Below are 12,052 nucleotides of genomic sequence, written 5' to 3'. Positions count from 1 at the left end.
CCTACTATGCGAAGAGCCCTACTACATTTTGATTTAAACGGATTTCGATTTAACCAAAGGGCTTTTGTAGTACAATGCTTGCTAGCCATGAAGATAATTTTAGCTAGACAATGGCTACAATCATTATCTATTTCTTTGGATCATGTGGTGAATCAAATCAGCCATCAATGTTTGATGGAACGTGGCTTTTTTCTATCTCACCAGTGTTTACAGAAATTCCATAACATCTGGAGACCGTGGCTGACGGCACCCTGACATTCTCCCAAATTTATAACATAACGTATAAACATACTGATTATATCAACTTGGCTTGACAGTTTGAATGTATTGTATGGATGGTTTGTTGGTGATTCTTTTTTTCTTGTGGTTTTTTTTGGGTTTTTTTGGGGTTTTTTTTGTTTTTCTTCTTTTTCTCGTTGTGGGGTATAGACTGGGAAGTTTTGCTCTAATCCCGGTCTAATTGTGTTGTATATGTTTTATATTGCAATTTTAGACGCATCAATAACTTATATATACAAAGTAGAAAAACTTGTTCCATTCTCTGTAAGTGGAATGATGAATATCTGCACATATATGCTGCTATATTTATAAGTGGAATGATGAATATATGTATACATATGCTGCTATATTTATTATCGGCACTTTCTGCTTATATATATGTTTTTCTTTATATTGTATGTGATGTGGTCTAATAAAAAAAAAAAAAAAAAAAGTTTTTGAAAGAGTAAATTGCAGACAACTTTGATTGAATCAAATCTCGCAACAACGCACTATCCGTAGAGGTACCGTGTAGGCCAAGATGGGGTAACATTCGGTGATCATATGGCACATTGAAAAAAAACACTTGAAATCTTAGTTTTGACATGTCTGCCTTTCATACCAAGAGGGACTAAAAATCTTGGGTGACACGTAACATGGAAAGAAACTGTTGAAATCTTAGTTTCCACTTGCCTGACATTCATTGATATGGAAGAACTCTAAAGAACAACGAAACCAAACCTCCATCAACTCCGACCACAAAGGGACTCGAACCCTCAATCTTCTGATCCGAAGTCAGATGCCTTATCCATTAGGCCACGCGGTCTGCATGTAAAGTTTGTGAAAAAATGTGTGGATACGTTTCTCATAGAGAAACATAACTATATTTCCTTTACTTCACATGCCACAATATGCTTTTTATGACCACTGTCCTTCCTCTGACTGATGTTAATTAAGAACACGCAGACAAACATAGGACACAGAAACGACAAATGCATTTGAAACATCTATGTACGAAGGATTATGCGTGAGTCAGATAGGTGGTTTCATGACGTTTTCTGTCTACGTATCGAGGCTCTTTGGCGCAGTGGATAGCGTATTGGACTTCTAGCACTTGACAAGGCATTCAAAGGTTGTGGGTTCGAGTCCCACCAGTGTTGTTATTTTTCCAGTGGTTGACTGCATTTGATGTTCTTGTTTAGTTGTAAGTTGCAATATCCACAAATTGTCTCTGAAAAATTTCTGTAATACTATTGACAGATCTTAATCTGACAGATTTTAATTGAAGCATTAAATTGTATTTCCAAATATCCACAATTTGTCTGTGAGAAATTATGGTAATCTGAAACAATAGAACTATCTAACACAAGTGTGGAAAGCAGTTTAGCGCTCCGTTTGTAAGATTAAAGTTTTGATGCGAAAATAATGCCAATATTCAAAGGTTGTGTGTTCGAGTCCCACTAGAGTGGTGTTTTTTTTCCAGTGGTTGACTGCATTTGATGTGCTTGTTTAGTTTTAGGTTGCAATATCCACAAATTGTCTCTGAAAAATGTCTGTAATACAATTGACAGATTTTACTCTAGTGTGAAATGTGTTTCAGTAGTGGGCCCTGTGGCACATTATACAAAGGATGATCACATAGATTTCTTTGGGCAAAAAGATTAGGAAATGTACAACAGAAAATCAAGGGTGCCCTGTGACTCTTATGGAGCCACTTGGAGCCAAAGTCTTCATAACAATAGTTGGAGAAAGAATTAAAGTTTGCTTTTAAGTGTTTGAAACAGTACATCGCAATCAACTTTGATTTCATTAAAGGTGGTGGCAACGCACAATACGTAGAAGAACCCTGCATGCCCAGGGGGCGATAAGTTTGGTGGACATATGGCACATCAAAAAACACATGTGAAATCTTAGCCTTCACATGCAGGATCTCAAGTCTGCTTACCCTGTGACTCTAATGAAGCCACTTTAAACCAATGCAGTGGCAAAAGGTCCCCTAAGAGCTAGTCCCTTGCCTTGAAACTATGTAAAAAAAATATCTTCTTTCGTAGCAGCAGTAGCTTGTCAGGATGGCCGAGTGGTCTAAGGCGCCAGACTCAAGTAATGCTATCTTCTCTCTGTGAGGGTCTTCTGGTCTCCATGTGGGGGTGTGGGTTCAAATCCCACTTCTGACAGTCATCTCTTTTTGTGCTTTGAGCTTCGTTTAATTCAACAATTTTTTGAGAAAGAATCCAAGATTGAATTTAAGCGTTTAAAGAGTACATTGCAGAAGACATTGATTTCATAACATAAGACAGCAATGTACAATCTCTAGACTCAAAAGAACAGTAACCTGGGGATCTAAATCACCAGCAACCTCAAGACAACTCAAATCCGCAATCTTCCAATCCAAAGTCAGACACCTTACCCATTAAGCAACGAGGTCTGGACGGAACGCGAGAGTCTTATTCCGCACTTTGGAGACAAGACATAACGAAAGAGGTGAAAATAACGAACCAGGTGTAGATACTTTCCAATAGCTGTCACATAGATTTCTTGGGGGAAAGAGATTAGGAAGTGTACAACAGAAAATCAAGGGTGCCTGTGACTCTTATGGAGCCGCTTTGAGCCAAAGTCTTCATAACAATAGTTGGAAAAAGAATTCATGTTTGCTGAAAGTTTTTGAAAGAGTAAATTGCAGACAACTTTGATTGAATCAAATCTCGCAACAACGCACTATCCGTAGAGGTACCGTGTAGGCCAAGATGGGGTTACATTCGGTGATCATATGGCACATTGAAAAAAAACATTTGAAATCTTAGTTTTGACATGTCTGCCTTTCATACCAAGAGGGACTAAAGATCTTGGGTGACACATAACATGGAAAGAAACTATTGAAATCTTGGTTTCCACTTGCCTGACCTCCATTGATATGGAAGAACTTTAAAGAACCAAAGCTCCAGCAACTCCGACCACGAAGGGACTCGAACCCTCAATCTTCTGATCCGAAGTCAGACGCCTTATCCATTAGGCCACGCGGTCTGCATGTAAAGTTTGCGAAAAAATGTGTGGATACGTTTCTCATAGAGAAACATAACTATATTTCCTTTACTTCACATGCCACAATATGCTTTTTATGACCACTGTCCTTCCTCTGACTGATGTTAGACAAAACATTAAAATACATATGGTACATAACAACATAGAAACATATACATAGACATTCATATATGAATATTTGTTGTATTCCCTTAAAGCTCATAGCATTAAAAAATAATAATTTTAAGTATTCAAACGCTCAGTGTTTCTTTGGGAGGAGAGGGAGATTATAAATTATCAAGGCCAAAATCGATCTAAAACAAAGGCCGTTGGAGCAGTGCTGTGGTTGTATTACTGCACAGGGAATTTTTAATCTATTATTTGAAACCTTTTCTGCCAAATGCACTCATACCTCTCTCTTGAGTTAGCTTCTTTCAGAAAAAAATATTTTTCTACATTACTTTGTAAATTTATTTGCAATTTAATCTCTTGCCAATGTGGCAAATCCTGTTTTCTCCAATATCTAGCAATACAGATTTTAAACGCCAAAAGTATATTAACCCATAAGGTCTGCTCATTACTATTAATATCTATAAACTCTAAATGAAACAAAAATCTTTGAGGGGAGAGTTCCAAATATGACCCAAACAATTCCAAATAAAGCTCAGATATTTTTATCTTAAACTGAGTTAGTTTTTGACAATCCCACCAAATATGTTTATGCGATCCTAATTCGAGATGGCATCGCCAGCACCTGTCTCCATTCTTTGGTTGAAATTTAACTATACGTGTAGGGACCATATACCATCTATATATAATCTTAAAAAAGAGTTCTTGAAGATTTATACAGTGAGTTGCTTTTTTAGTAAATTGCCATGTTTTATACCAAGAATCTAAGGGAATAGAAATTTCCAATTCTTTCTCCCATTGTTTGTGTGCCTTAGACTTATCAAGAGTCTTATTATCTTTAAAAAATTTCAAAATCTTAGACAGTGTTCCCTTAGAAATACACGAAGTAATAAATTTCAACCAAGGGTTATATTCAGGTGGTGGGTTTGATATTAAGAAATGTTTTAATCTGATATATTTAAAGATTTCTCTTGACGGTAATATATATCTATCAGTCATAAGAGAGAAAGAGGCCAGATTTCCCTCTAAATAAAGGTCCCCTATCTGCTCTATTCCTGAGATTTTCCAATTGTCCAGTACAAGATCAGGTATGTAAAATGATAGAACATCCAGGGGACAATTTTTTGTAAATGGAATCCCTTTTGCAAACCTTTTTTTGATTCTATAGAAAGAGGATAATATGTCTGCAATTATTAAGCTCGGAAATTTTTTCTTCTGAAATTGGGATTGAGGTAGCCAGAACAACAAGAAAGGGTCGAGATTTTTAAGATTATATTTCTCTATATTATACCAACCCAAAGAGCTTTTCTCTTTTATAGAGCCCCAGGCCATCATAAAAGCTACTTGAGAGGCTTCATATAGTTCCTTTATATCAGGATAACCTAAACCCCCAGATTCAATAGGTCTTTTAAGAAGCTCCGAGGGTAATCTTATTATTTTAGCTGCCCAAACAAATTGAGATAGTAAGTTTTCCCATTTTAAGATAACATCTTTCGAAACATAAAAAGGTATTAATCGAAAAAGATATAAAATTTTGGGAATTATGTAAGCTTTAAGAATATTAATACGACCCATCCAAGAGAATTCAAGTTTCATCCAATTTGCTAGAGAAGATTTTATTTCTAGAAAAAGTTTCTTATGATTTATATTGGCGATATCTTCTAGTATAGGTCCGATTATAATCCCCAAATAATCAATTTGATGTGTCTGATCATTATTTTGAATATGCCCATGAGCTATAGATATCTGAGACTCAGAGAGATAAAATGGAATCATCTGAGTCTTTGATAAATTAAGTTTGTAATTAGAATAGTATCCAAATTTTTCTATTCCTTTTAAAAAAGCAGGGATAGATAATAAGGGTGCAGATAATGTTAATAAAACATTGTCTGCATATAAGGTAATACTATATTCATGTTTATCAATATTTATACCATGAATATTAGAAGAGTTTCTAATATAGGCAGCTAAAGGCTCAATTGTTAGAGCATATAACAGGGGAGCTAACGGGCAGCCCTGCCTTGTACCATTATAAATGTGAAACACATCTGAGTCTAAAAAAGGGCCTCTAATCTTTGCGACCGGAGATGTATATAAGGCCATAGTTAGGTCATGAAAAAGACCTGTTAAACCAAATGCTTGAAGTGTTTCAGCTAAGAACTTCCAATTGACCCTATCAAATGCCTTTTGGGCATCTAAAGCTACTATAACTGAAGAGATTTTATATCTATGTATATATTCAATGATATTGAAGATTTTGCGCGTATTTTCTTCTCCCGCCCTACCAGGAATGAATCCTGCCTGATCTGGATGTATCAAATCTCGTATTATTCGAGCCAATCTAGAGGCCAGGATCTTAGAATATATCTTCACATCTAAATTGATGAGAGATATTGGCCTGTAGTTAGCAACCAGTGAAGGATCCTTCCCTGGTTTCAGAATTGGCGATATACTCGCCTCCAACATCTGTTTTGGAAAACTTCTTCCAGTAGAAATAGAATTAAAAGATTTTGTTAGGATGGGAGAAATTACTGAGTTCAAGATTGGAAAAAATATAGCTGAAAAGCCATCAGGGCCTGGAGCTTTCCCTTTTTTTCAAATTAAGAATTGCAATAGTAGTCTCTTGAGTTGTTAGTGGTTGATTTAATTGTATTAATTTTTCTGCAGAAAGTTTTGGAAGATGCAAGGTCTCTAAAAATTGAGCTATATCAGTAGTAGCAATCTTAGGTTCGGGTAAATTATATAAGGTTTCATAATATTGTTTAAAGGCATTGCCTATCTGTGTTGGTGATATACAAGTTGTTCCATTGTGTATAATTTTTTTTATTCTAGATGATTCAATTTGTGCCTTCAATCTTTTAGTAAGATTTTTCCCTACTCTATTATTTCCATAATGCCAACCAGATTTCAATCTTTGCATTATTGTTTCAGTTTTAATTTTAAGTTTAATGATTATCGATTCTTTAATAGTCTCTAACTGCTTCGAGAAATCTCTGGATGGATATTGTTTATTTAGTCTCTCAAGTTTTGCCAACTCAATATACAGATCGGCAAGTTCTTTACCTCTCTGTTTTTTAATCCAAGCACCCTTTTTTATTAAGTGTCCCCTAAGAACACATTTTAGGGTGCACCACAAATTTAGATCTGAGGTCTCATTATTATCATTATGCTCCAAAAAAGATGTTGTTTGTTTTATCAGATCTATCTTATCGGATTCTGTTTTTAAAAGAGATTCGTTGAGTCTCCAACGAGTTCTTGTTCTATATTGAGGGTTATCCTTGATAGAAATAAATACTGGGGCATGGTCAGACCATGAGATATTTCCAATTAGAGAGGTAGTAGAGATTTCCAAAGAGTGACCAGGCATTAAGAAATAATCAATGCGTGAATATGATTGGTGTACATTCGAGAAGAAAGAGTAGTCTCTTTCCTCAGGATGTTGCACCCTCCACACATCATAAAGGCCATGTTTAAATAGAGAATCGGAAAATGCTTTGGCCCTAGTTTTTAAACACGCATCTGATTTACGGTTCTTCAAAGTCTTAGTATCTTTTTCAATATCGATTATGCAATTCAGGTCGCCTGCTATAATCAATGAGCCTTTAGAGATTTTTTCTATTGTTTCCATAGCTGAATTGAGAAATCTTGTCGATCCTTCTGATGGGGCATATAGGCTAACCATGGTATAGGTAACATCATTTATATTACAGACAAGTATAATCCTTCTTCCTTCCTTATCAGCTTCATGATGTATATACTCAAATTTATTTTTAATTGATATCAATATGGCTACTCCCCAGTGGCGTCGGCAGGGGGGGGCCAGAGGGGGCCATGGCCCCCCCTACATCATGCTGTGCCCCCCGGTGTGCCCCCCCAATTGAAACGCCGGCTTTTTTTTTTTTTTTTATAGACCCGGAGGAGAGAGTGAGAGGCGCCGAGCGGTTGCTGAGGAATAAGTTCTCAGCAACCGTTCGGCGCCTCTCACTCTTCTCCGCGACCGCGAGGCCTCTTCCTGGTTCGCAGTGCCGGCATTTCAAGCCGAGCGCCGGTATATGTCGTCATATCCGGCGCCCAGCAGTGAAGCCGGCAGAACCAGGGATACAGAGACCTCGCGATCTCACCGCTGGACAAGCCCAAGGTAAGTGAACTTCAAAGGGGGGGTTAGAAAGTTAGGAGGGGGTTAGAGAGTCAGAAGAGGTAGGAAGTGAGAAGGGGTAGATAAGGATAGATTGGGAGGGAGAGGGGGTAGATAGGATAGATTGGGAGGGAGAGGGAGAGGGGGGTAGATGGGATAGATTGGGAGGGAGAGGGGGGTAGATGGGATAGATTGGGAGGGAGAGGGTGTAGATTGGGAGGGAGATGGGGGTGGATGGGATACATTGGGAGGGAGAGGAGATAGATAGGATAGATTGGGAGGGAGAGGGGGGTACATAGGATAGATTGGGAGGGAGAGGGGGGTACATAGGATAGATTGGGAGGCAGATGTGGTAGATAGAGAGGCAGTTGTGGTAGATAGGGAGGGAGAGGGGGTAGATAGGATAGATTGGGAGGGAGAGGTCTTTATGGGACAAAAACGGTGTACGTTCAGCTGTTTGGGGACAAAGTTGACATAATGTGTAACTTAGGTGCTGGTCAGGTTCTATGTGGGCAGCGTGGACACCAGGGTTGGCTTTGGGGTGTGTGACCAGTGATCTATGCCTGTAATTTAGGGGGTTTTATCTATACCTTTAATGCAGAGTTTATATGTAATTTCCAATTGATTTATATCTGCAAAGCTGGGTTTTGTGTCATTCTGTTCATCTGTATCGGCTATATTTCCATACATTATTAATGCTTACCTGCAAATATAGGATTTGTATGTCTTATTCAGTTGATCAATACCTGGAGTGCTGTTTCCATGTGTTGTTTATTTGATCTAAACCTTCAGTGCTGAGTGTACATGTGATTTCCAGTTGATATATACCTGCAATGCTGGGTTTGTGTGTCCTGTTGGTTTATACCTGCAATGCTATGTTTCCATACATTATTTATGTATACCTGCAAATACAAGGTTTTTTTTAATCTCATTCAGTTGCATGTGCTGTTTCCATGTGTTGTTTATTTGATCTATACCTGAACTACAGGGTGTAAGTAAAAGAACGCTATGGTTTAGTGAATGAGGGGACAAAGGGACTCTGGGGATGATTACAGGGGAGAGGACCTCTCAATGTCACGGTGCAGTCAGAAGGAGGGAACACTGCACTGACTCTCACTGTCTTCCCCTGATCTGCAGTCAGTGTGGCAAATATATTGGCAGCAGGGTCTAATATTAATATATATTGGCTGCAGGGGCTAATATTAATATATATCGGAAGCTGGGACTAATGTTTATATATATCGGCAGCAGGGGCTAATATTAATATATATTGGCTGCAGGGCCTATTATCAATAAATATTGGCTGCAGGGGCTAATATTTATATATATTGGCTGCAGGGACTAATACTATATATCGGCAGTAGGGGCTAATATTAATATATGTTGGCAGCAGGGTATAATTTGTATGTATATCGGCAGCAGGGTATAATATAAGTATGTATCCGCAGCAGGGGCTAATATTAATATATATCCGCAGCAGGGGTTAATATTAATATATATCGGAAGCAGGGTGTAATATTTCTATATATCTGCAGCAGGGTCTAATATTTATATATATTGTCAGCAGGGGCTAATATTAAAGAATGAAAAATAACTGTCACTTTAGCTGTTATTTTGAAATCATATTTTAATCACAGTCTTTACTTCAAAGAGATAAGTGCATATTATGTAGTTAAAAATGCACATCTAACGTGTGTGTATATATATATATATATATATATATATATATATAGTGTATACGTACCGTTTTATAATTGGCCCCCCTACTTTGGTCCCTGGCCCCCCATGTGCCCCCCCTAAATATGAAACCTGGAGACGCCACTGCTACTCCCCGCTTCAGAAGATACATAAATATGTCGGTATCTATGATATTTCCAAGCAGATTTTTCTATTATTTGATTCCAGTGTGTCTCTTGAATAAATGCAATATCTATCCCCTCTTTCATTAATGTGTCATACAAATAAGATCTCTTATATGGAGAATTTAAACCCTGTGCATTAATTGTCATCAATTTAAGGGACATGGAATATTTGTTTTCCCCTCCTCCACCAGCACTGCTCCCTATCCCTCAATCTCCAACTAGAAAACACCTGACAACAACATTCATAAACAAAAAAAACAATCAAACCCAACACACTATGCAGGAAAAACATTATTTCCGCCATTAGTGTGAAGAAATTCCTTGAACCAGCAAGGAATGAGGACGTGTTTTAAGGCCAACGAAGGTAAGGAGCACAATCATCTCTTATTTCCATAAAAATAGTATAAACTATATCTATCTATCCAAATATCATATTTAATGAAATTACGCAAAGCAAAAAAAAAATAATAATTTATAATAATGTGATAATCTACATCTTTTATATTGTTATTAACCATTTATATTATTTCAAGTCAATACATTGCCATCTCAGTAATATATCATTTCCAACCAGTACATACCAACTCAATAACCAGACCAAGATTATAACACAAAATATATCATTTCCAACCAGTACCATGATAGTATAGCCAATCATGATATTTTCCATTTGAGATGGTATTTTAGGTGATAGCTTGTGATAATATCTTATATCTTATATCATTAATCCTGAAAAAAAAAAAAATAAATAAAAGGAGGGGAAATAATATACATATATATATATAAATATACCCATATTAGTATATGATCATAGGTTTTTGTCAATATATGTATCAGAAAGGAAATTTATATTAATAGCTATAATAGAAGTCTCCTTCTTCACCCATATATCTAATGTGCCGTGAGTATATATTAGTGTCTTTTAAATTTTCTTATCCTAATATCTCAATTCTAGTTTGGGAAAGTATCTTATCCAAAGACTAACAATACTCATATATCTCTGTGAATCTCTGTGAGTTCCATAATTTTATCTAATATTGTAATTAAAAAAATAAATAAATAAAAAAAAAAAATGAAAAAAAAAATATATACATATATATATATATATATATAAATATACCTATATTAGTATATGATCATAGGTTTTTGTCAATATATATATCAGAAAGGGAATTTATGTTAATAGCTATAATAGAAGTCTCCTTCTTCTCAAGTGATTTATTCTAATAAATCTATTACTATTCACCCATATATATAATGTGTCATGAGTATATATTAGTGTCTTTTAAATTTTCCTATCCTAATATCTCAATTCTAACTTTGTGAAGATATCTTATCTAAAGATTAACAATACTTATATATCTCTGTGAGTCTCTGTGAGTCCCATAATTTTATCTAATATTTTTAAGAGAAAAAAAAAAAACAAAAAAAGAATTTGTGATAATCTATATTCTAAGTAATCTATTATATCTTTTATATTGTTATCAACCATTTATATCATTTATATCGTATCTGTCACGCACAGCATAAGATAGAACCTGTAATCAGGTAGAACAGCGTGTGCAAGTCCAAATAGACAGATACCAGAGTCCAGTACAGAATAGCCAATGAGCAAGCCAAGGTCAGGAAGCCAGAAGTCAGGATCGTTGCAGGGTAAGCCGAGGTCAGGAAGCCAGAGGTCAGAATCGTCGTGAGGAAAGCCAGAGTCAAACACCAGGGAATCGGTAACAGGAACAAGCCGGGTCGGTAACGGGAAATCAACAGGAACGCGTACTGAGAAGACACTATGCAAGATAGGTACAACCATCAGAAGGCAAAGCTGGAAGGTTTCTGAGGCTCTTAAATAGGAAGAGGAAGTCTGGACCTCAATTAGTGTTTTCCCGCCATAATTTCAAAATCCCGTTATGTCACTTCCGGTCCGCGGCCATCTTGGGATTGGCGAGGTCTCAAATTCTTAAAAAGACCTGTAGTACCGGCTGGCGCCACTAGGTGGCATGAGGAACGAGTACACGCGGCAGGTCCGGACCGGTTTCCAATAGACGGCGGCCGCCGTGTGGAGCTGCGGGGTCTTCCCCGTCCTCGCGGCGGCAGAAGCTGTCTTGCGGAGGAGGGAGGTCTTCCTCTCCTCCGCGGCGGCTGAAGCTGCTGTGGCAGGGCGGGGGGTCTCCCCCTTCTCCGTGGAGGTCGCTGCGGCAAGGTGGGGGGTCTCCCCCTCCTCCGTGGCGGCTGATGCCGTTGCGGTGAAGCCGGCGGTCTCCCTCCTCTCCGCAGCGGCTGAAGATCCGCGGACCCAGAGGAACCGGCAGCCAGGTACGTAACAGTACCCCCCCTCGAAGGGGCGACCACCGGGCGACCCCTGGCAAGACCCACACGTCTCCTAGCGAGGAAGGCACGTACCAGACGGGGGGCGTTGAGACGAGCGGCGGGAACCCAGGAACGACTCTCTGGACCAAGTCCTCTCCAGTGAATCAAGTACTGTACACTCCCTTGTTGTCTGCGAGTAGCCAAAATCATTTGAGGACAACGTCGAGGGGAATCTGCGACAGAGGTGCCCGCCGGTGGTGGTCTAACGGTGGTAAAACGATTGCACACCAGAGGTTTCAGGAGGGAGACGTGGAAAACTCGAGGAATCCGGAGTGTTCGGGGTAAC

The 12,052-nt window shown here is 38.1% G+C and overlaps 3 non-coding genes across 3 annotated transcripts; 1 reads left to right on the top strand and 2 right to left on the bottom strand.

Annotated features, from left to right (window-relative positions):
* Positions 1–1,011: 1,011 nt before the first annotated feature.
* TRNAR-UCG (transfer RNA arginine (anticodon UCG)) lies at positions 1,012–1,084 on the bottom strand. The gene has a single exon. It is a non-coding gene; the product is annotated as a tRNA-Arg (tRNA).
* Positions 1,085–2,321: 1,237 nt separating this feature from the next.
* TRNAL-CAA (transfer RNA leucine (anticodon CAA)) lies at positions 2,322–2,432 on the top strand. The gene is made up of 2 exons: positions 2,322–2,359; positions 2,387–2,432. It is a non-coding gene; the product is annotated as a tRNA-Leu (tRNA).
* A 774-nt stretch (positions 2,433–3,206) lies between these two features.
* Positions 3,207–3,279, bottom strand: TRNAR-UCG (transfer RNA arginine (anticodon UCG)). Its single transcript has one exon. It is a non-coding gene; the product is annotated as a tRNA-Arg (tRNA).
* Positions 3,280–12,052: the final 8,773 nt, after the last annotated feature.

The sequence above is a fragment of the Sceloporus occidentalis genome, unplaced genomic scaffold, assembly GCF_023333645.1.
Source record: "Sceloporus occidentalis isolate IW3139 unplaced genomic scaffold, rSceOcc1.0.p SCAF_102, whole genome shotgun sequence".
In the NCBI taxonomy this organism is placed as follows: domain Eukaryota; kingdom Metazoa; phylum Chordata; class Lepidosauria; order Squamata; family Phrynosomatidae; genus Sceloporus; species Sceloporus occidentalis.
This window is presented reverse-complemented; position numbering and strand designations above follow the sequence as displayed.